General features: G+C 49.4%; 1 long non-coding RNA gene, 2 other non-coding genes and 1 pseudogene across 6 annotated transcripts; 1 reads left to right on the top strand and 3 right to left on the bottom strand.

The window, feature by feature from the left end:
* Positions 1 to 2,445: 2,445 nt before the first annotated feature.
* LOC141582181 (coatomer subunit gamma-1 pseudogene) lies at positions 2,446 to 6,379 on the bottom strand (annotated as a pseudogene).
* A 1,199-nt stretch (positions 6,380 to 7,578) lies between these two features.
* Positions 7,579 to 7,743, top strand: LOC141582374 (U1 spliceosomal RNA). The gene has a single exon (XR_012515240.1). It is a non-coding gene; the product is annotated as a U1 spliceosomal RNA (small nuclear RNA).
* A 2,581-nt stretch (positions 7,744 to 10,324) lies between these two features.
* On the bottom strand, positions 10,325 to 10,488 carry LOC120360275 (U1 spliceosomal RNA). The gene has a single exon (XR_005576844.1). It is a non-coding gene; the product is annotated as a U1 spliceosomal RNA (small nuclear RNA).
* Positions 10,489 to 10,899: 411 nt separating this feature from the next.
* On the bottom strand, positions 10,900 to 23,325 carry LOC141582302 (uncharacterized). Of its 4 annotated transcripts, none has more exons than XR_012515131.1 (4): positions 23,075 to 23,325; positions 18,074 to 18,344; positions 14,162 to 15,979; positions 10,900 to 12,704 (listed from the first exon to the last, which is right to left on the bottom strand). It is a non-coding gene; the product is annotated as an uncharacterized LOC141582302 (long non-coding RNA). The 4 variants fall into 4 exon arrangements; XR_012515132.1 differs by lacking the exon at positions 10,900 to 12,704 and having other exon boundaries at positions 13,242 to 14,341; positions 15,168 to 15,979; XR_012515130.1 differs by lacking the exon at positions 10,900 to 12,704 and having other exon boundaries at positions 13,242 to 15,341; positions 15,753 to 15,979.
* Positions 23,326 to 23,967: the final 642 nt, after the last annotated feature.

Raw genomic sequence — 23,967 nt, 5'->3', positions numbered from 1 at the left:
ACCCCGTGGTATATGCACTCTGTGGCCACCTAGTGGTTAGAAACAGTGGGAGCCACTGAGAGAGAGAGAGAGAAATGACTCCGGTGACATCTGTAGGATGACTTCATAAACAGCACACTGTGACCAAAACACATCTCGGGCCTTGGTCATCTTTGAAAAGCTCTGAATTATGGGAAATGAAGCTTCAAATTCTGAGCAGGTTGCGAAAAAACAAGCGCCTTTAGAAACACCAGCTGGGTTTCTGTGTGACACTTATGAATCGTCCTCTTGTAAATATCCAAGAAACTGGATCCGCCTAACCAGAAAAAGTCATGAGCAGAATGGAGAAAATGGGGATCTTTCTGAAATGCCTAAAATAACGTATTAGTGTGGACAATCAGAAATATTTGGTTTTAGGCCGGGCATGGTGGCTCACGCCTGTAATTCCAGCACTTCTGGAGGGTGAGGTGGGTGGATCATTTGAGGTCAGGAGTCCAGACCAGCCCGGACAACATGGTGAAACCCCATCTCTACTAAAAATACAAAAAGTAACCAGGCAGTGGTGGCGTGTGCCCGTAATCCTAGCTACCTGAGAGGCTGAGGCAGGACAATCACTTGAGCCTCGAAGGCAGAGGCTGCAGTGAGCCAAGATCACATCACTGCCCTCCAGGCTAGATGACACAGTGAGACACCGTCTCAAAAAAAAAAACAAAGAAAAAGAAAAAGAAAAAAGGTTTTAGAACCAGACAAATTGAATGGGAGACTTACTTCCAATGATACCTAGAAATTTCTAAAAGAAATTCTGAGAAAATTGCCTCCATTGGGGAGTAAACCGAAGGCGGTCAGCAGACTTTTTCTGACCTGAAAAATACTGAGGAGGCTTTGCCTCTTTCGCCTCCACCAGCTCCTTCTCCTCCGGCCCCTGCACCTGCACAGTCTCCCTCAGCTGAGCCCTCCTGTCCTCTTGCCTCTTCTTCCATCACCGTCACCTGAGGAGAGTCCCCAGGGCCGTGGCCCCTTCCCTGAAACTTCTGTTCTGACAGCCCCTTTCAGGTAATTCACACAGGAAGAGGGGAGCCTACCACTGTGTATTCCGCTTCACCATAATGCGAATTAAGAATATTAGACAAGGGCCGGGCGCGGTGGCTCACGCCTGTAATCCCAGCACTTTGGGAGGCCGAGGCGGTGGATCACCAGGTCGAGAGATCGAGACCATCCTGGTCAACATGGTGAAACCCCGTCTCTACCAAAAATACAAAAAAAAAAAAAAAAAAAAAAAAACTAGCTGGGCATGGTGGCGCGTGCCTGTAATCCCAGCTACTCGAGAGGCTGAGGCAGGAGAATTGCCTGAACCCAGGAGGCGGAGGTTGCGGTGAGCCGAGATCGCGCCATTGCACTCCAGCCTGGGTAACAAGAGCGAAACTCCACCTCAAAAAAAAAAAAAAAAAAAGAGTACTAGACAAGACTTCCCTAGTCTAAATGTAAATACATTTTCCCCTTCTGTTTCTAAAGCAGGCTCAAGATCCTATAGGGTTTGGGAGAAAATTTGACTTAACTGTTGAAACTTTTGAGCCCAAATATTCTGACCTTCATCAATTAATTCACGTGCGGGTGTAAGAAGGCAAGACCACTAAACTGGATACAAAAGGCAAAATGGAAGGATTTTCAAAAACAGGCTGCAGAAGAACATGAAAGGGTCTGCATTTTGGCCAAATAACTCCGTGTTGCCCTTCCCCACGTCCTTCCTAAAATTGTAGATTGGGGGATAATTCAGCAATGTGCTGAAAGCCAGACAAATCTGTCTTTCTTACTTAAAATGGTTTGAGAGCCAGGTGTGGAGGCTCATGCCTGCAATCTCAGCATTTTGGGAGGCCGAGGTGGGTGGATCACTTGAGGTCAGGAGTTCAAGACCAGCCTGGCCAACATGGTGAAACCCCATAGCTACTGAAAATACAAAAATTTGCCGGGTGGCTGAAGCAAAAGAATCGCTTGAGCCCGGGAGGGAGAGGTTGCAGTGAGCCGAGATCCTGCTACTGCAATCCAGTCTGGGAGATGGAGTGAGACTCTGTCTCAAAAAAAAAAAAAAAAAGAAAGAAAGAAAAGCAAAAACGAAAGAAAAACACCATTTCTAAACAGTTTGAGTGGTTTGAGAACCTGTGTCTTTACTGGGGCAGGGTCCCACTCTGCCTTCCAGGTTGGAATGCAATGGCAGGATCATGGCCCGGCCCAGCCTCGATCTCTCGAGCTCAAGTGATCCTCCCACCTCAGCCTTTGCCGTAGCTGCTGTGACCACAGGTGTGCGCCACCACGCCTGGCTACATTTTTGTTTTTTTTTTTTGTAGAGACGAGGATTCTCTCCTCTCTCGTCTGTTACCCAGGCTTGTCTTGAACTCCTGGGCACAAGTGATTTTCTTCTCTGAGACTCTCAAAATGCTGGGATGACAGATATGAGCCACCGCACTCGACAGAGAATTCCTTTTCATTTTATTTTTTTTCAATAAATACGACAGAGAATTCTTTCTTTTCTTTTCTTTTCTTTCTTTTTTTTTTTTCAATAAATACGTGCTGATTTATTACAGGGATAAGATGGTCTCTTGGGGGATAAATTCAAGAAGAGTTGAGAATGTTTTATTCATTTATGATGTCCCTTTCCAGGAAGGAAGGAAGGACAGCAAGATTTAGGACAAGCTAAAATCATCCTCTATTAAAAAAAAATAAAATTAAATTAAAAAAAATAAGTCACCCCCAAGTAGTCCCGGACAAGGAGGCAGAATAAAAGCTATATATCTGCAATGATTCCTAATTGTTTTTGAACACAGAAGCTTGGGAAGGGGTTTCCGGCAGTTTCCTGAGGAAGGCACGACTTCCAGATAGTGTCGGGGAAGGGTCCTGTGCAGGCTGGCCCCTCAGCCCACAGATGCCAAAATGATGTCTACTACAGCTCCTCCAAACTTCTGGCTGTCGCCTGCGTTGTCACTGTGTCCAAAAGCAGCAGCTGAGAGTGCACCAGGATGTCACGACCACCCTGGAACACACCAGCCAGGAGCAACATGTGGGTGTTCTTGTCATCCAGCAGCTTGTCTGACCTCTCACAAGGGTGCATTCCCGAGAACTTCACCATGTTATCCACAGCCTCTCCGAGTGTCTTGATGGTAGACAAGGTGAACATTTCCTCCTTCCCAAATTCATCCCCTACCTCACCCTAGGCTGCTTCGAAGTTCAGTTGCATGACCTTTTGAACGTGATCAGCGACAGTAACTTCAGCTCTTACAGCACATACTCATCCTCACAGCCTTCATCGTCGGTCTCTCCAGTGTGGGAGCACAGTCCTTGACAGTGAGCTTCAGCATGCAGCTGAATGTGCAGGCCACAGCCGGGGGGTCTCCTTTGGGCTGTGCCGACAGCGTGTAGCAGGTCCCAGGCTGGTTGGAGGGCAAGCTCTGGGCAGACACGTAACAGAGCCCCTCACAGGCTCAGTGGGCTCATCTGCACTGCGGCATTCTCCGGGGTCTGGTCATTGAGTGTGTTCGTGCAGTCACACAAACACCATGTGGTCGGTGAAGGTGTGCTTGGTGCAGCCGATGACATACTCGGTCTCTGACTCGGTGAGGGCCACGGACTCAGGCGAGGACTGGAAGGAGGGCCCAGGTCCCTGGAACTCTGGCACTGCTGCCAACTGCTCCTGGAAGATCTCCTGTAGCTGCCCCTTTCTCAGGGTGTCTGACTGCGGTGACGGGGGTGCCTTCCACTCTCTGCTCTGCCACGGGCGCTGTGGCCAGGGGCACAGACTTGAGGTCAAAAGGTTTTTCTGATGGTTCTAGAGTGTACTGAGGCTGAGCCCTCTCCAGACCAGGGACAGACACAGTCAGACCATTTAGGACATAGCCCGCATTGAGGGCCTTCTGCTTCGCTCCAGGACTTTTGGACAAGGTGGCTCGGTCCCTTATTTCATTGTCATCATCCATCACATACCTCTGCAGCAACACCACGATACTGGGTAACATCTCTTCATTCTGGGCTCCAGACTTGGCCGGTGACGTTGCTGATCGTCTTGTTGACCGCCAGCTGGTCATTCTTACACACCAGGGCTGGTACAGGAGCCCTAGTATGTGGTGCTGGACCGTGATGTTATCACGGGATGCCACCTCCTGAGCCTCATTCACCCAGCACTTGACCACGTCAAAGCTGCATTTCAGCAGGTGCAAGGAAGACACAGGGCAGAGCTGCAGACATGGGCACCTTGCCTACAATGGCCTGTTTCATGCAGCGCTCAGTAGCCGGCAGCATGGTGCTGTCAGTGATCCGGCAGAGGGCTCGCACGGCTGGGCCCTGATAGTTGTCTCCTTTCCCAGTCACGTCTTTTATTAGCTGCTGGTGACAATGATGACATCCTCTGCGATGCGAGACATCTCCTTGATGGTCAAGTAGCACATCCGACAGAGTGTGAGATCATTGGACTGAAAGAGCTTGGTCATGGCAAAGAAGGCTTCGGTCGCCTCCGTGGGTCTCCAGATGCTCCCCACGGCTTATGAGATAAAGGATCTCGGTGAGGATGTGGGCACATTTCCGAGGGCCGATGGGAGTTTCATTAAATGCACGGGCCTCTTGGAGGATGGCTCTGTTCTCAAGGTGCTGGAGTGGGTTGGAGCCTCCACTTGAGTCCTCGTCCTTCTTGTGGCATTTCTTCAATGTGGTAGAGCCAGTGGGATGCAGCAGCAATGCAATGCTTGCGGGGTGCGGCTCAGAGAGGCGGGCAACAGTGGTTCTGCAGGGACCCCCGATGGAGGATTCTTTAAACAGTATCTGAAATGGCCGACACTAGCCTTTAAGAGCACCAGAATGATTCCCTTATAAATTGTGCTTTTCTCAGTGGCTTACTTAGTTACCTTAGTGAAAGACACTAGCTCAGGCCATGCACAGTCATTTATACCTGTAATCCCAACACTGAGGGACACCGGACACTGAGGTGGGTGGGTCCCCGAAGCCTAGGAGTTTGACACCAACCTGGGCAACACGATGAAACCCCGTCTCTACAAAAAGAAAAAAGAAAAAGAAAAAGAAGAAAAACAAATTAGCATGGTAGTAGAAATGTAATGCACGCAAGAATGATAATCATGAAGACAATCTGTATTCCAGAAGAGTAGGGAGCCTGTCCATTAGGAAGCCAACCGAAACCTCAAATCCCAGTTCACCAGTTCACACCCCAGGGTGCGGCGTCACACGCCGGTAGTCCCGGCTACTCGGGAGAATGAGTAACAGGATGGCTTGAGTTCGTGAGGTCAAGGCAGAAGTCAACCCTGGTCATGCCACTGCAGTCCAGCCTAGGTGACAGTGAGACCCCGTCTCAAAAACAAACACGCAAAATGCACAGAAACAAACAGCAACAACTTCAGAGTGTCACCTCAGTCTGACATGACTGGCAAACACCACTGTGCTGTTGGGAAATTAAAAGGAACACACTCCCTCCTGCTGTCAACCTGCCCTCCTGCTCTAGCGTGTCTGACGCATGGGCTAAAATGCCCAAGAGCTGATGTACTCAAATGATAATACACTTTCCTGTTCTGCACCTGCATTTACGTTGTCTGGAGGAGATCACCATCCAGTTCCTATAAATGTCTGAGGGCATGGAGTGGAGAAGGGCAGTGTCTTTTAGGATATCTGAACACAGATATGGCTCTGAAGAAACCCAACACTGGGCGAGTTCCTCAAACTTTTCACTAGGCCCGACCACCACTCTATTTTAGATAGAGATTCTATTGGGGCAAAACCTGAGAATTATCTGCCTGGCCATCAGGAAGATAATCCGTTGCATTTTTGTGGGGAGAACACTTCTGCTTGAAGGGAGCGTTTCTTCCCAGGATTACAAATCTTTCTGTAACCTTAGGGAACATTGCTGATGAAAACCAGGCATGGTGGCTCTGGCCTGTTATCCCAGTGACTCGGGGGCTGAGGTGGGGGAATCACTTCAGCCCAGGAGTTCGAGGCTGCAGTGAGCTGTGATGGTGCCGTTGCACTCCAGCCTGGGCCACAGAGTCAGATGCTGACTCTGAAAGAAAAAGAAAAAGAGAGGAAAATATCGCTGATAAAACTGTGGCCTCTTTTGCAGCCCAGCAGAGAGCTATTCACTGGCTAAGGTTGTACTAGATAATCGTGTCGGTTTAGTGATATATTCCGCTGAGCAGGGAGATGTACGTGGTGGCTGACACCTTCTGTTGCACATATGTCAATACTTCCCATGAAGTAGAACCTTCTCTTGGAAAAATCAGAAAGAAGCCAGTTGGCTACGAGAACTCCCTGAAGAGGAACTGGGATTTGATGTTTTCCCTGCCGTTTTCAGCTGCTGCCTAATGGAGAGCGTCCCTTCCTGTTCTGGCACACAGATTCTCTTCGTGATTATCATCGTTGTGTGCGTTAGATTTCTACTACTCACGTTGTTAATGTTAGGTGTTTCTCATTGCTAACTTGTAAGAAACTAAATTCGTGATACTCTGAAGACTAGAGACGTTTCAACAAGTGACAGCAACTATGGAATTGACCGAGATCTCTCTCTCTCTCTCTCTCTCTCTTTTTTCCATTCCGTGATGACACCAATTCAGCTGCTGGGCGCTGTTAAAACTTCATCAGCGAGGACGCCTTTCCTCCGCAGCCCCCGGTGCGGGACAGGACTAGCTGGGAATGAGCCTTTTTGGCAGGGAGAAACGCCTTGGCCCCGCTTCGGATCGTCAGCACTTTCAAGAAGTTTTCATCTAAAGGGAGAATGAGGAAAGAGGAGAAATTCTGTATGAGGAATGAGCCTGTCCAAATTCTCAGGCCCACAGAGGGATGACGCTGAGACAGCAGCCGCGCTCCGCTTTCTTTTAGTACAATACCGTATTTGAAAACAAAAACGACCCGACCTACAAGGGTCACGAAATTGGACAGTTCTCTTGACGACGCTACTGCTGGTAAAATCAGGAAGGACGGCTGGTGCGCAGCCATCTGAGCCGCCCCTGGTTTCACAGACACGGCTTCTCCGACAGGCAAGGGCTTCCCATTTTAGGCGCCATGCCAGCTCGCAAAGAGAACCGTGTTCGAAAGGACCCGGTGTTCTGTGATCCGAAACGTTCTAGTCTGCAAATTAAAAGCCATTCTTTGAGGATGGTGCACAGGCCTCCAGCTGGGCGCCACAGGGCAGAGGTCGAGCAGGCGCTTCTTTGGGGGAGACCAGCTGCGGGGTCTCGGCGCACCGGCCCAGAGGACAAGGGCGGGAGGGAAAGGAGGGAGGGAGAGGCCGACGTCACTTCCCCGCCGGCTCCGGCCGCGGTCGCTCGGCTGAGTGGCGGAGGAGCGGGCGGGCCTGGGAAGGCGCTGACGGTGACGTCACGCAGGGGGCGGCCTCTATGCAGATGAGGCGGCGCAGGGGCTGCTGCTCGGCCACCTGCTGCTTCCCGCCGTGGGAGTTCCCCGCGTGGGAGCGAGTCCGGGACCGCGGGTCGGCCCCGAGGGTCCCAGCTGTGTGTCCGGGCTCGGAGGGCCGGGGGTGCGGCGCCCGCGGCAAGTGACCGTGCGTGCAAAGGGCGAGGCGCGTGAGGCCTTGTCGGGGCGGGGGCGCGTGTCCTCATACTTACCTGGCAGGGGAGATACCATGATCACGAAGGTGGTTTTCCCTAGGGCGAGGCTTATCCATTGCACTCCGGATGTGCTGACCCCTGCGATTTCCCCAAATGTGGGAAACTCGACTGCATAATTTGTGGTAGTGGGGGACTGCGTTCGCGCTTTCCCCTGGCTTTTCACAGTGACAATGACAGCGAAGCATTTGTTTTTTAGTAGTTACGAAGCCAATTAGTATTTCTATGCTACGGTTTACTGTTGCGTTAGGTACTTTTCTCCGAAATAACGGTGGTAAATACTGTGATGCTCTTGGAAAGTTAAAAATGAAATACTCTCTCGTGCTGTTAGAATCTATCCTGCCTTCTTGCTTTAAATTCCTGACCCATGATAGTCAAATGTATTAAAAGCTGATGTACTTAAATTACGTTTCATTACGTGTTGTGCACCAGCCTTTATTTTTCTCTTGAGAAGATCGCCATCCACGGTGTATTTCTCATCGCTTGTGAGAAAACTAGTTTCGTGGTATTCTCAAGACAGGAGATGATTCCATGAGTCACAGCAGCTGGAAACTTAGGTGTCTCTTTCTCTCTGGCCTTTTTTTGAGACGGAGTCCCACTTTGTCACAATCCAGGCTGGAGAGCAGTGGCACAATCAGCTCACTGCAAACTCCACCTCCCAGGTTATAATGATTCTCATGCCTCAGTCTCCTAAGTAGCTGGAATTACAGGCACAGACCACCACGCCTGGTTCATTTTTATATTTTTAGTAGAGGTGGGGTTTTGCCACGTTGCCCAGGCTGGTCTGGAACTCAGGCGATCCAGGACCCACCTTGGCCTTGGGAGGTGCTGGGATGACAGGTGTGAGCCACCACACGTGGTCGTAACGACCTTTCCACTGGACTTTTAGGCACTCTTAAAAATTCCTCAGAGAGGTGGCTGCTTTCCTCCCCTGTCCCCAACGTGGGACAGGACTATCCAGGAATGAGCCTTTCTGGCAGAGAGGGACACCCTGACTAAGCTTTCAAGAAGAAAAATTTAAAAAATGTTTTTAACCTGAGGAATCAGCCTTCCCAAAGGCAGACAGAAGCCCACGTCTTTGTCAGAACCTCGGTATGTTTGATGGGCCTGGAAACCAATATCCAAGCAGTTCTTAGACGGGATCGGTGGGCTGCTGTTTGTTCAGAAGCTTCTCCATCAGGAATCCGGAGCATACGTTAGTGATGACGGTCCCGGGACGAGGGACATTTCTTAACCATTCTCAAAACCTGTTTGCTTATCAGTAAAGCACTGAAAGTTGCTTTTGGTTCTGGTTCCTAAATTTTATATTCGAGCAAGGCAATGTCTGCTGCGGGGGCTGGAAGTCAATGGCTCGTCTTCATCCAGCTGCATCAGTCCGCAGGGCACACGGCTTCCACTGGCGGTGTCCTGAACACTCCGCGGGCGTCCTGTGCCTTCTAGCCGGGCTGCTTCGGAGCCGCAGGGTTTCTGCACCCGCCCCCTGGTCGGAAGGGCAGAGGCTCTCGGGACATGCGGATCTGTGAGTGCCGTTCCCGGGGGAGCCAGCAGGGGGCGCCATAGGCCGTCCCGCCCCCGCCCCCGCCCCGGGCCACACCCGGCACCCACCCCGACCCCGTCCTCCGTGTTTTCAGTGTGGGCCAGGGAGTTTCTATCCACCAGGACATTACAAATCAGAAGTGGGTGGGGCCAGAAAACACCCTGGGAGGCTGGCGAAATGCCCAGAAGCGCCATCACCAGGCCCGGGACTTTCTTACGTAGTGGGATATTGGGGTTCATGGAGCGCAGGGACAAAACCAATGAGATGCTTGCGGGAGTTAGAGATGGACTTACAATGCCTTTGAGAAGGGTGTTCAGGAATCTGTCAGCGCTGGTGCGGGTCAGGCGCGAACCGCAGGTGGAGAGAGACCTAAGTATTCTCTGTCCATGAAGGTGATAAGCCAGGGCCTGCAGAAAGAGGGACGGGGAGGACCCGGGCGGCAGAAACAGGAAGGGGCGGATGGGGGAGCCGAGGGACGGGCCGGGGCGCTGTCTAGAACGTTGCCGGGCAATGGATGCAGGACGTGGAAGCGATCCCTCAAACAAGGAAACTGCCACTTCAGTCCGAAGAAAGACGAGCTGTGTGAACGGCAGGAGACAGTAGGGAGACCAGACCCCGCTCCTCATCAGACGCCGCCTTCCATTTCCGGGAGGGCGGCAGCGCGTTTCCGCCGAGACACGTGGGACGGCGGCTCCGCCCTGCGCGCCTCGGTGAACGTGCGCGAGGGCACCTGGGCGGGGCAGAGCCCTGAGTCTCCCACAGGGAAGCAGCGCGCTGTGTCTACACGGGACGGGGACGCCCAGAGCCGCGCGGGCCCTGCTGCGATCCCAAAGACCAGCGCCCGTCTGCGCAGTTCCCACCTGGCGCCCTGAGGCGAGAACACGTTCCTCGGTAGCACGGAAGCCCCAGGAACTCCAAGAGGGGACGGAGGACTGAGGGCGGCAGGAGAAAAAACGGGGAAGATCTTCACAGAGCGCGAGAACCCCCAGACCGCAGGCCACAGCAACCCCGGTACAAAGCAGAAAGGGAGGACCCTGGCTGGTCACGGGAAGCCAGACACTCTAACCTTAAATTTCCAGAATAAAGAACAACGACATAATCCGTGAATTCCCAGTGGGTACCACGGAAAAGGGAAAACACGGCGGCTGAGGCAAACCACTACTGACTGCTCGCATTTCTATCTTTCAATACCACGAAAGACCAGGGGAAAGCGCGAACGCAGTCCCCCACTACCACAAATTATGCAGTCGAGTTTCCCACATTTGGGGAAATCGCAGGGGTCAGCACATCCGGAGTGCAATGGATAAGCCTCGCCCTGGGAAAACCACCTTCGTGATCATGGTATCTCCCCTGCCAGGTAAGTATGAGGACACGCGCCCCCGCCCCGGCAAGGCCTCACGCGCCTCGCCCTTTACACGCACGGTCACTTGCCGCGGGCGCCGCACCCCCGGCCCTCCTCGCCCGGACACGCAGCTGGGACCCTCGGGGCCGACCCGCGGTCCCGGACTCGCTCCCACGCGGGGAACTCGCACGGCGGGAAGCAGCGGGTGGCCGAGCAGCAGCCCCTGCGCCGCCTCATCTGCATAGAGGCCGCCCCCTCCGTGACGTCATCGTCAGCGCCTTCCCAGGCTCGCCCGCTCCTCCGCCACTCAGCCCAGCGACCGCGGCCGGAGCCGGCGGGGAAGTGACGTCGGCCTCTCCCTCCCCCCGCCCCGTCTGTTCTCTCCCAGGGAGGCGGGGCCGCACCGTCCGCGACCGAGCGCGCTGTCGGCGGCCGGCGGAGCCTGCGCGCCCTTCTTCAAATAATGGCTTTTGATTCGCAGCCTGGAACGAGTAGGATCGCAGTGTAAACCGGTTCTTTTCACATACGGTTAAGCTGGAGAGGCAGCATTCCGCTTGAAATGGAAAGTCCTCCAATATCACAGAGAACCGTGTCGTTTCAACAAGCAACCAGCCAACCACGAGCACAGAAGAAAACCGCTGCAAACCCTACCGCCTTCGCCTTGATCTAACGTGTGTTTCCCTTTAGAGCATTCCTTTAGAACAGTGTCTCTGCGATCGGAGTTGAGGAATTCCATTTTTGTTTCTGTCTTACTGTCTTCAGTTAAGTTCATGCACTATTAAATGAAGTATTAGTAAAATAAAAAGGGTCTAAGCTCAATTTTACAAAAAAACATTTATGTATGGCCTTTATTGATTTTTCTTCTGCGGGGGCGGGCAGGGGACAGTCTAGCTGGAACATACATTCTTCTCTCTGCAGATACACCAGAAGAACACGACTCCATCGGCGTTGCCCCAATGTTAACACAAGTGATTTTGAACTTAAGGTGATCAGAAATCGTACATATCTGTACTTTTTCTCTACTGGCGGTATGGTCGATGCTAAGCATGTATGATTAAAAAAGAGAGTAACTTAAAAATGGTTTGGAAGAAAAATATGTACGTGTGTGAATAGTACTTAATTTCAGTTGGTGGAAATATGGGCGCCTGGTTGTCTTCTCCTTTCCAGCACTTTGGGAGGCCGAGGCGGGTGGATCACGAGGTCAAGAGATCGAGACCATCCTGGTCAACGTGGTGAAACCCCGTCTCTACTAAAAGTACAAAAAATTAGCTGGGCATGGTGGCGCGTGCCTGTCATCCCAGCTACTCAGGAGCCTGAGGCAGGAGAATTGCCTGAACCCAGGAGGCGGAGGTTGCGGTGAGCCGAGATCGTGCCATTGCACTCCAGCCTGGGTAACAAGAGCAAAACTCCGTCTCAAAAAAAAAAAAAAAAAAAAAAAAAATTTATATTTTTAAATGGGAAACTCAGTGACCTGGAAGTGACAGAACAGATCAGCTGTGGAAGGGGTGTGGGGCGGGTGAGAGGAAAATGTGAAGGGGAGGACGAACCCCGCTCTGGCGGGAGCGTTTTTTTTGTTTTTTTTGTTTTGTTTTGTTTTGTTTTGTTTGTTTTTCCTGAGACGGAGTTACGCTCTTGTCACCCAGGCTGGAGTGCAATGGCGCGATCTCGGCTCACCGCAACCTCCGCCTCCTGGGTTCAGGCAATTCTCCTGCCTCAGCCTCCTGAGTAGCTGGGATTACAGGCACGGGCCACCACGCCCAGCTAATTTTTTGTATTTTTAGTAGAGACGGGGTTTCACCTTGTTGACCAGGATGGTCTCAATCTTTCAACCTCGTGATCCACCTGTCTCGGCCTCCCAAAGTGCTGGGATTACAGGCGTGAGCCACCGCGCCCGGCCTGATATCAGGGAATTTTTATCTCTTCCTCAGTTCATGCCATGAGTTTGTCTCCCAGGCCCACGTGTCAAGTTACCAGACCCCAGGCCAGTGTGACAAACTCATGGTCACCTGAGTGCAGGAATGTACAGTAGGTGTCTGTGAAGTCTCTGAGTTTTGATTTGGTATCTCATCACCTGTAATGATGTCATCTGTCCCTGAACGATGTTCATGGAGTTTCTATTTCTTGTTAAGGAAACTGGGAGCCTTGCCTATTTATTTGGAGTTATCGTTCCCCAGGTTTCACTGCAGGTTCACCAAGTTATGTGGCTTAATTCAGGTCACACAGGGAAGACCTTTGAGCACTGCCAATAAAAGCAATCACAACAATTATTCCATAGCTATTCATAGGATCCATGTCATTCAGTAAATATTCATATAATTATTCAGTAATTATTTGTTGATCAATTTGTACCAGGCATTTTGCTCAAAACTGTGCACATATTTGGACAGCATATCTGCATCATAATCCTCAAGATAACGCTGTTATCCTAAGAATCAGGTAAGAAACCTGAACAAGAGGGCTAGCAAATCATGAATTTGGCCATATTTCCATTTTTTGTTTTCTGTGATGCTGGACGAATGACCACAATGAGTCACTGGAAGAGTATTCATTCCTGTATCGTCTTCCAGGACAGAGGTGTGCCCTCCTAGTATATTGGGATCAAACTTCAGAAGTGCCTGCAACGTTGCTTTAACAGCATGGAAAATCACCTCTATTTTCCATGGAATTAGACCTGGAATTTCCCTGGACCTTTGGAACATACAAGAGAATTAGGAGACGGGTCTTCCCTTGACCGTATTTAATTCTCTCTTCTATGGAATGCCAATGATTCTAAGACTTTTGCTTTATTTTCTTTTTTTTATTTTTAGACAGAGTCTTGCTGTCACCAGGCTGAAATGCAGTGATGCAATCTCGGTTCACTGCAACTTCTGTCTCTCGGGTTCAAGCGATTCTCCTGTCTCAGTCTCCCGAGTAGCTGGGACTACAGGCATGTGCCATCACGCCCGGCTAATTGTTGTTTTTTTTGTTTGTTTTTTTTGAGACGGAGTTTCGCTCTGGTCACACAGGCTGGAGTGCAATGGTGCGATCTTGGCTCACCGCAACCTCCGCCTCCTGGGTTCAAGCAATTCTCCTGCCTCAGCCTCCTGAGTAGCTGGGATGACAGGCACGCGCCACCATGCCCAGCTAATTTTTTGTATTTTTAGTAGAGACGGGGTTTCACCATGTTGACCAGGATGGTCTCGATCTCTTGACCTTGTGATCTGCCCGCCTCGGCCTCCCAAAGTGCTGGGATTACAGGCGTGAGCCACCACGCCCGGCCTATTGTTGTGTTTTTGTAGAGATAGGGTTTCATCATGTTGGCCAGGATGATCTCGATATCTTGATCTCATGATCCGCACACCTCGGCCTCCCAAAGTGCTGGGACTACAGGCATGAGCCACCATACCCGGCCGACTTTTACCTTCTCATATCCACAATATATGTTTTATGAAGAAGATTTTACTAATGGCTCTATTTAGAAAGAATAAATATGAGCTATAGTTTAGGGTTTATGCCTGGGACTTACTATTTTTATGATTTCTGTTTTGAGATTAAATTCTCAGGTAAATAGAAAAATACTTATTGCTTATGAAAGCAAACTAGTTATTGGTTTGAGTTTTTGACACAGAAGCGCACACTTTTGACTTTATCTTTGTCTGTCCCCATCAGTGCCACTCACCATCTCCCAGTAGGACCTGGCCACGCCCCTGCACTTACCCTCGTCCTGCTCAACCATCTCCATGCACTGTCCAATTCCATCCGTGATTCAGGCTCCTCCCAAGGCTCCCTGAAATAGGTACAGGTCTTGGGACATCAGACACACTCCAGGCACAAAAGCAGCCCATACTGTAAAGCGGGCAGCTGTGTTCCTGCTTCCCTGAAGTTGGCAGTGATGTCCTAGGACAGGAAGAAACACTTCCCCTTGTTAGCGGGTCTCTTCTTCGTGTCTCAGGGCCTCTGATCTAGTGAACACAACTGTCCTGAATGTGAACAAACTTGCTAAATTCCTGGTTTCTTGCTAGGTGGCTAGAACACTTTATAAGACTTCCTTACTTATCCATGTTTGCTGAAGTCTGAATTCTTACCAGTATGATTCCTTTTCTTGTAAGGGGTAGCTTAGGGAAGATTAGCCCTATTGCCATGCAAAGAGAGGTAAAGTGAATTTCTACTCAAAGCAATCTTGAATTTGAAACTAAGTCTTCCACTGTTTCAAAGCTGGCCTGTAGGTCCAACTATGCACATATGTGAACATCACATCTTCATCAGAATCCTCAGGCATGTGTCCTCAAGGGCTTGTGTGTCTGCTGTACTCAGCATAAAGTTATTTCTCATTATGGTAAATTATAATTAACTTACCAGGATATAATTCATTATCAAGATAAAGTTATTTATCATTATGGCAAGGACAAATTTAGAAGACTTATTAAATTTACTTCTTTATTTCCCCAGCTGGAAACAGTCTATAGCTACTGATACCATCACTGTCCTCTGAATACCTTGGCTGTGTTAACTGCTTTGACTCAACATGAAGCTCTGATGTTGGTGTACTGTACCTCGAGATGCTGAAATATGGCTGAAGTCCAGGGTCACTGGCCCAGGACATCCACTGCAGTCATCTCATGAGGCATGGGTCACTCGTTCCAATAAACCCACCATCACTACACTTCTCATGAATCTATCAATCTAGGTGTGCATGTTATGCCCTTTATAAAAGGAACCTTACACCGAAAGGTAAGGTGCAAAACCATGAGAATCCCAGGAGATCACATAGGAACAGAGCTCGGGAACGTGGGTTCCATGATGACTTCTTAGATACACACCCAAAAGCACAATCCACGAATGAAAAAAATCAAGTTGAGCTTCCTGAAAATGAAAAACTTCAGCTCTGTGAAAGACACTGTGAAGATAATGAAAAAAGCAAGTCAAAGACTGGCAGAAAATATATACAAAATAATCTGATAAAACACTGCTGTCCAAAATATAAGAAGAGTTCTGAGAACTAAGCAACACAAGGCAAAAAAATAATAACAATAGGTGAGAGATCTGAGCACATCACCAATAAAATATGCAGATGGCGCATAAGCATATACAAAATGCTCAAAATCGTTGGTCACTAGGGAATTGCACATTAAAACAACGAGCCATCACTGTAAACCTATTAGAATGGCTAAAATGCAAAAAGGTAAACACATAAAATGCTGTCAAAGATGAGGAGCAGCCAGAACTCTCCATAACTAGTGAAAATCAAAATGGTACAGTCACTTGGGAAAACTGAAGTTCACTCAAAATCCTGCACATAAGTACTTACAGCAATTTTATTCATCATTGTCAAGGCTTGGAAGAACCAAGATGTCTTTCACAACGTGAATGAATAAACAAACTGTGTTGTAGCCATACAATGAAATCTAATTCAGTGATTTTTAAAAAATGAGCCATCAAGCCACAAAAAGACATGGAGGAAGTTTAAGTCCATCATGTGAGCAAGAAGCCAGTCGGGAAACGTATATACTTTATGATTCCAACTGTAGTACATTCCTGAAAAGTCAAAAAGATAGAAACAGTGAAATGACGAGTGCTTGTCAGGGGTGAAGGAGAGGAGGCAGGAAATGGTGAAGCGCAGGGAATCTTCAGCACTGAAACTATTTTGCATGATGCTGTATTGGGGGTTTACAACATGATGTAATTGCCAAAACTCAATCTGTGAAAACTCGAAGAATGAACTCTACTGTCAACTATGAACTTTAGTTACTAATGATGTATCAATATTGGTTGATCAATTGTAACAGATGGACCACACTAATACAATGCACTAATAGGAAAATTGTGTGCTGGACGTCAGGGGAGCCTAGGAGAACTCTCTGTTGTACTATCTACTCAATTTACCTGTAAACCTAGAACTGCTCTAAAAAACAAATCAGGAGGCAGCAGACCCAAATCAGGTTTTGGTGGCATCCGGTTCTTGTGCGCTTAGTACTTGGCATGGAAGTGCACCAACCTAGAGTCAGAGCAGCTGGAGATTTCAATGCCTGTGCCTTTTGCCTCTGTTGCTGGGGTGCCCTCAGAATACAGACAGCAGATCAGTTAGGCGGAAGCAGCCTCAGTGATCTAGACACTGCAGGCTTCTGGTAAGGACAGGGGCAAATCATCCAGGCGGGCAGAACTTGATGAAGACTAGAAACCCCTGAGACTCAGCAGCTGCCCCAGGGGCACCCACAAATCAAAGGAGAAGGAGGCTGGGAGGGACTGAGGGATACAGGATGACATTCCTGCCTGAAAGACAGAAGCAGCTCCAGAGATTTTGGTAAATAATGTGGGTTTCAGTACAGTGTGGTCTATTCAAAAAAGTTTAAAAGAAAGAAAGAAAGTGAGAGAGAGAGAGAGAAAGAAAAAGAAAAGAGAATGATGGAAGGGAGGGAGGGAGAGAGGCAGGAAGGAAAGAAGGAAGGAAGGAGGGGAGAAAGAAAAGACAGGAGGGAGGGGGAACAAATGAACTTACACGACGATGAGAAGATCCAGGGGAACTTACAACCCCAATGTTTTCCATTAACAGGAACACGCTAACTAGTTATTAGAGAGAGACGCACTACTGTAAACCCATACTCTGTCTCCACGATGTACAGTTCCTTCCTCCGTTTCTGAAACATCCTGTCTCTGGCCTGCTGTTTCCAGAGACACCGAGTCCTCCCTTTGGACAAATTCTGGCACCCACAGGAATGAGACGGGCCAGTGGACCCCAGAACACCAGGCCACGACCTTCCCTGCTGCTCCTTGTCCACTCCAGAAGCTGCCCGGCTGCAGGAGGGGGTCTCAGGCCCTGGGTCTGACATCGTGCCTTTGCCTTGCTCACTGGGCTTCTCTCCTTGCACTGGCTCCCACTCCCCCAGGACCTGGCAGGTGACCACGTAAGAAGGACACAAACAGGCCACATCGCTTTCTTTCTCCCCCTCTCGATGCCCCTGCAGTGGTGGGTTCCATGGGGTAGTGACCTGATATTTACTCATTATGGTGCTCCTAGCCCAGAGCAGGGCCTGGCACCTAACAGCCACCCTGTGAATGCTCAGTGAAAGAAGGTGTCCACCACAAGGTCCTGAGGAACCAAGAATTCCACTGTGGCCCATCAGTTTTAAGTCCTACACGATTCTAGAATGGGAGCTGTGAAAGGCCTTCAAAAGTGGCCACTCTCTGAAACCATTATACTGGCAGCTGAGCCATGTTCCCCCATCCGGGACACATCTAGAGGGCACCGCCTAAATCCACACACATCTCCCCACCCAGCACAGTGCAGGGGCCTTAGCCTGGGAAATGCGGGTGGACGGGAGAACCATGAAAGCTGAAGAGGAGAAAGCAGGTGAAAGGGAACAGCAAGGTGGAAACAGACAGAGAGAGAAATGGGGATGGAGACTGGGGGTGAGAGGGGAAGAGAGAGGAGAGGGACGCACATCCGGCCACTGAGGAAAAGGCCCGAAGAGAACACTGTCCTCTCCTGAAGTCAAATAACTTCCACCTGACCACGCGCTGCAGGTCGTGGTGGCACACGCTGGTCATGCTGCGATGTTTAGGGTCCACGGCATCTTCCCTTCGCATCTGAGTCAAAATAGAGACAGGACTCCCTGACCTCAGGATTGTTACCTGTTGGATCTGGCAGCTCTTCATGTCAGCCCACACCATGTGAGGCTGCTCTTGGTGCACCGAATGGGGAAGATTCCACATCAGTGCCTCGGAGAGTCCACTGGAAGCCCTGGACGGCGGGAGTCGGTGGTGCCCCAGCATGGAGGCCGAGAGCACACAGCACTGAAGCTCCAGACGCCCTCAGGAGGACAGTAGAGGACAATGTGCCGGTGAGAGCCTGGGTCAGCAGGAACCTCCGCCTGGGTCTGAGCATGATTTGCCTTCATATGGGCTGTGACATAAAAGAGAGAAATCAAGGTTAGCATCGAGATTCAGCGCTTGGGCAACTTGAAGGATGGAACCGACACTTGTTGAGACTGGGAAGACGGAGAAAGGAGCAGATTGAAAGGCGGGGAACTAGAGTTGGTTGGTTTCTGTCACATGCAATCAAGTCCTGACCAGCCTGGGGAACACAGTAAGACCCTGTCTCTGAAAATAAAAAATAAACAATTAGCGGAGCATGGTGGCGCACACTTGTAGTCTCAGCTACTCTGGAGGCTGAGGCAGGAGGATTCCTTGAGCCTTGAGTTAGAGGTTACAGTGAGCTACGATGGCACCACCACACTCCAACCGGGGACGGGTGGGAAAAAAGAGTCCTGACTGATCACTTGAGTAGCCAGAGAAAGTGCTTACTTTTCACAAAGATACTGTTTGAGGCAGATCTCAGTGAACAGGAATTCCATTCTTTCTGTTAGGAGGAGAGTGTGGGTGTAGTTAGTTAATGCTGACTGAACTATCTTTGGAATCTCATCTACTGGTCTATCTGGTCTGTTTATATGTGTATATTCTATCTGCTGTCTCACTGAGCTTTGCTAGTTCATGCTGCGGTAACAAAAGCCCCCAAATCTTAGCAGCTACACATACAAAGGTTGATTTTCATTGACACTTCCTTTTACGGCAGGTTGACTGTGGCTCTGCTCTCTACGAGCTATTTTATTTGTTAGATGGTGAATGCTGTGATACTTGGAGAGTTGTTGAATGTGGTATCAGTATGTTCATTCACTCATTCATCTAACAAATATTTATTCAATATCCTGTTTCATACCAGGCAAGGTCAAGTACTGAGAATACAGTAGTGAATAAGGGATAAGATTTCTAATTTCCAAGAGCTTATACTGAAAATGAAATTAAACACATACAAAATAATCTTAACAATAATGAATACCATATTCATAAATAATAGATTTTAGTAAATATTTTAAACTAGAAATAGATATAAATTATTAAAACTAAAATGGCCAGGGGTGATGGCTCACCACTGAAACACCAACACTTTGGGATGCCAAGGTGGGAGGATCATTTGAGCCCAGGAGTTTGAAACCAGTGTGGGCACCGTAGGAAGGAAGACCCTGTATACAAAAAATAAAAAATGAGTTGGGCATGGTGGTGCGGGCCTGTAGTCCCAGCTACTACGGAGGCTGAGCTGAGAGGACTGCTTAAGCCTGAGAGCTCAAAGCTACAGTGAGCCATGATCACACCACTGCACCACTGCACTCCAGCCTGGGCAACACAGCGAGACCCTGTCACAAGAAAAAAAATTTTTTTAAAGGAAAAAGAAACAATTTAATCAATGTCGTCCTGAAACTATTATGTAGAATACTATTGTCTACATCACATCACATCAGCCCTTTAAACAGCTTAACACTTATTTAGGTATAATCCCTAAAGTTTTCCTGGTAAATTAAGGACACTTAAGAACAATTAAGTAGAAAATAGTTAGTGCCTTGACAGGAAGATTGTAAACATTTTAAAAAGACAAATAAATAAAAGTGTCAAAACTGTAGCTCTGTAAGTCCCAAATAACATCTAATTCAAGTCACAATGAACATCTAGCAATCATTCTGAACACCATATAATTCACTTAATACATTTTGCCTGAACGCCCAACAGATCTGACTTACCAACACCTGAATGTAGCCAAGAAATTGACAATCATTTATAAATTACACCTATGACTCCATCTGTTCTACCCACTTTTTAAAAATCATTTATTTTATTTTATTTTGTAGAGACGGGATCTCACTGTGTTGCCCAGATTGGTCCAGAAACAGACCCACAGTAATTTCATAAATCAGATAACCGTATAGCCATCCAATTTATGGAAAAAAAGTGCCCAACAGTACAGAAGGGCAAGGATGGTCTTGTCAATACATGGTGCTGGATCAAGCAGTCACTCCGTGTAGTAAAAAGTGAATCACGGCCAGGTGAGGTGGCTCACACCTGTCATCTCAGCACTCTGAGAGGCTGAAGCAGGCACACTATTTGAGCCCAAGAGTTCGAGACCAACCTGGGAAACATGTTGAATCCTCGTCTCTACAGAAAATACAAAAATTAGCCAGACAATGGTGGCACATGCCTGTAGTCACAGCTACTCAGTAGGCTGAGGTGAGAGGATCACTTGAGCCAGGAGGTGGAGGCTGCAGTGAGCTGAGATCATGCCACCACACTCCAGGCTGGGCAGTAGAGTGAGACCCTGTCTGAAAAATAAATGCATAAACTAAAATAAAATTGCTGTAAGTCTAACACAGAAAAATGTGTTCGTATTCTTAGGTTAGGCATTGATGTCTTAAACAGGACACAAAAAGCAGTCACCATAAACGAAAAGATTGATCAAGTATAATTTTATTAAAATTAAGAAACTCAGCCTGGGTGCAGTGGCTCACGCCTATAATCCCAATACTTTGGGAAGCCAAGGCAGGTGTATCACTTAAGCTGAGGAATTCCAGACCAGCCTGTGGCAAAACCTCATCTCTACTAAAAACACAAAAAAAGAGCTGAGCATAATGGTGCTCCCCTGTAGGTCCCAGCTACTTAGAGGCTCAGGCAGGAGGATCACCTGAGCCTTGGGAGGTCCAGGTTGCACTGAACTGTGATTCTGCCACTGCACTCAGCCTGGACAACAGAGTGAGATCCTGTCTCAAAAAGAAATTAAAAAAAAAAAAAAAAAAACATTAGAGAATCTCCATTCATGTAAAAACACCATTAAAAGAGTCAAAAGGCAAGCTACAGTTTGAAAAAAGAGAAACGCAATACATATATATTCTAGAAACCACGCATACCCAGAATAAAGTATTACAAATCAACAGAAAAACAAGCATATCAATGAAAACAGGATACAAAGACTGAACAGACACTTCACAAAAGAGGACATATAAATGACAATAAAAAAATACTCAATCTCAATACCAGGAAAATGCAAATTGAAACCACACTGATATACTGCTGCACCTCTATTCGAATGGCAAAATAATTTTGAACTGACAAGCATCAGCAAGGATGTAGGGTAACCGGAATATTCCCTGCTAAATGGTCCAACCACTTTGGGAAAATGTTCAACAATATCTCATACTAAAGTTTTATCATTCATATACCTCTAAAAACAACAATGCCACCCCTACATATATACACCAATCTAGTCATGTTCTATTTCTCGGTCTGTGGTGGTTCACTTAGTAAAAATTCATTACCTGTACTTTTTTTTTTTTTTTTTTTTTCCTAAGAGACAGGGTTTCACCATGTTGGCCAGGCTGTTCTCAAACTTCCGAACTCAGGTGATCCACCTGCCTGGGCCTCCCAAAATGCTGGGATTACAGGCATGAGCCACCATGCCCAGCCTCTGCCATCCAGGCCGGAGTGCAATGGCATGATCGCGGCTCACTGCAATCTCAACCTCTTGGGCTCTGGTGATCCTCCCACTCCAGCCTCCCGGGTAGCTAGGCCTACAGGCACACACCACCACACACAGCTAAGTTTTGTAATTTTAGTAGAGATGGGGTTTTGCCACATTGCCAGGCTGGTCTGCAACGGCTGGGCTCAAGTGGTCTGACCATCTTGACCTCCCTAAAGGCTGGGATTACAGGTGTGATCCACTGCTCCCAGACCACCTGCACTTTTACAATTGTGAACTTCTTGTGTATACTTCATAACTTTTCGAAGATTTCTTTGACACAAAGTTCTCAGATATCTTAAAGCTAGCATTTTAGAACACAAAATAAAAGAGCTTCAGGTCACTGGTGAAATTTTATCAGTAAAGTTTAAAAACAGAAAGAAAGCAACTAATGCTAACAGCTCAGATCAGAGATTAAAAACTACCAGCAGATCACTTTAACTTCGTCAAGCCCTGGGAGTCATTCCTTCCGCAAGGAACGGATGGACAGCACTGTAACCCCAAGAAAAGACGGCACCGCAGGAGAAGACTGACCGTCGGAAGCCGCTTTACCAGCAAGAGACAGGAGGAAAGCGAGGAAACCATTCCAAATGCCCTGCTTAACTCTTGGGTGAGAGGATGCCAAATGAGATCATCTAAGAAGCCACAGAGAGAGAGAGAGAGAGAGAGAGAGAGAGAGAGAGAGACAGACAGACAGACACACACACACAGACACACAGACACACACACACACACACACGGAAATCACAGCAAGTCTTTGGAGCGCACACAGCAGCGCCACAATCCAACCTGCTGGAAACCCTGCGGTGAATCTGAGGCTTGCCCCGCTAGTGCTGAGGGGATTCAGTGACGGCGGCAAACGCTCCTCTCGTGCGTCCTGGACCTGGCACACCTGGCTTGCCCGCCACCAGCCTGGAGACAGCGCCAGGCGCCGAATCCCGGACGCCAAGAAAGATCCAACTTCGCACGTCAGGGGCCAGAGCGCTCCCGCCCCGCAGGTCCCCGGAGGGAACCGGTTTCCGGCCTGGAAGGTGCGGCGCAGGGTCCGCGTCCCCACGGGATTTACGAGGACCTGCCCCCGAGGCTGCTCCGTCCCTGCGCCCCCTGGGAGGCCACAGGAAGACACCCCGCGAGTTTCTTGCCCCGCGCCCACGAGAGGGCGGCGGGCGCCAGCGGCGGGCGAGGAATGCAGCGCAGGGAAGGGGCCCCGGCGCCCGCCCCGCTCGCGCAGCGACACTTGCTGGGCCCCCGGACGCGCCGCGACCCTGCGGTGCCCCCACGCGGCCCGGACTCACCGGGGTCCGGCTTGGCGCCCTCAGCTGGAACCACCGGAGACGTCAACCTCCCGTGCAGACGGCCGCCGCCCGGCCGCGCCCCCGCTCCTGGCTCCGCAGGTCGCGCTTCTGGCGTTTACAAATGCCTGGCGCTCACTCAGAAGCTCCGGCGCCCGGGGACCGTGACCTCCGCCTCGCGGCACCGGCGTCTCAACCGCCGCCCAGCCCCGCCCGCAGCCCGCGGGCTCCTCCAGGACGCGCTGCCGGGAGCGCACGGCGCAGGCGCGGGCCTTAAAGGGCCCTCGGCCTCCGGGGCGCAACCTCGTTAGGGCCGGCGGGGGACGGGCCGGTGAGGCAAGAACCGGGACATCCCTGTCTCCCCTCCGCCTCTCCTTCAAAGCACCAGCCCGGAATCCTGAAAAACGCTGATTTCCTGGCAACTGGAACCGCCCCTAGCAGGTTAAAGAGGCAGGAAACACACCCCCTGGGAGCCCGGGCGAACCCGCTCTTAGGACTGCAGGTGTTGCGCTGCCCCCAGGCAGGGCACCCGGTGCAGACGCGCAGGCTTCGCGAGACAGCCCCCAGATCCCCCCGAGGCGGCCTTAGGTCACTCTCAAAAACAATAATGAGCCTGTCAAGGACACGTAGTTATTTTCTGATTTAAATTTAGAACAGATTTTGCAGATGGACTTCCACTGAAATAAGCCTCTCAGAGGAGAAAAACTTTTCTTTAACAACATTAAGAGATACCAAGAGATGGGAAGTCAAGCCATGCTGTCCACCCAGCTAAAAACTTTAAAAACTTGACATTTTATCCAAGGCAAATGTTTGCATAACTTTAGGTCGTGCCATTATTTAAAGTCAATTTCAATTAACAATGTCATTGCAATTGAATCCATCTTGTATAAGAAAAC

The sequence above is a fragment of the Saimiri boliviensis genome, chromosome 19, assembly GCF_048565385.1.
Source record: "Saimiri boliviensis isolate mSaiBol1 chromosome 19, mSaiBol1.pri, whole genome shotgun sequence".
In the NCBI taxonomy this organism is placed as follows: domain Eukaryota; kingdom Metazoa; phylum Chordata; class Mammalia; order Primates; family Cebidae; genus Saimiri; species Saimiri boliviensis.
Note: the sequence above shows the minus strand (reverse complement) of the source record. Positions and strands in the feature narration are given on the sequence as shown.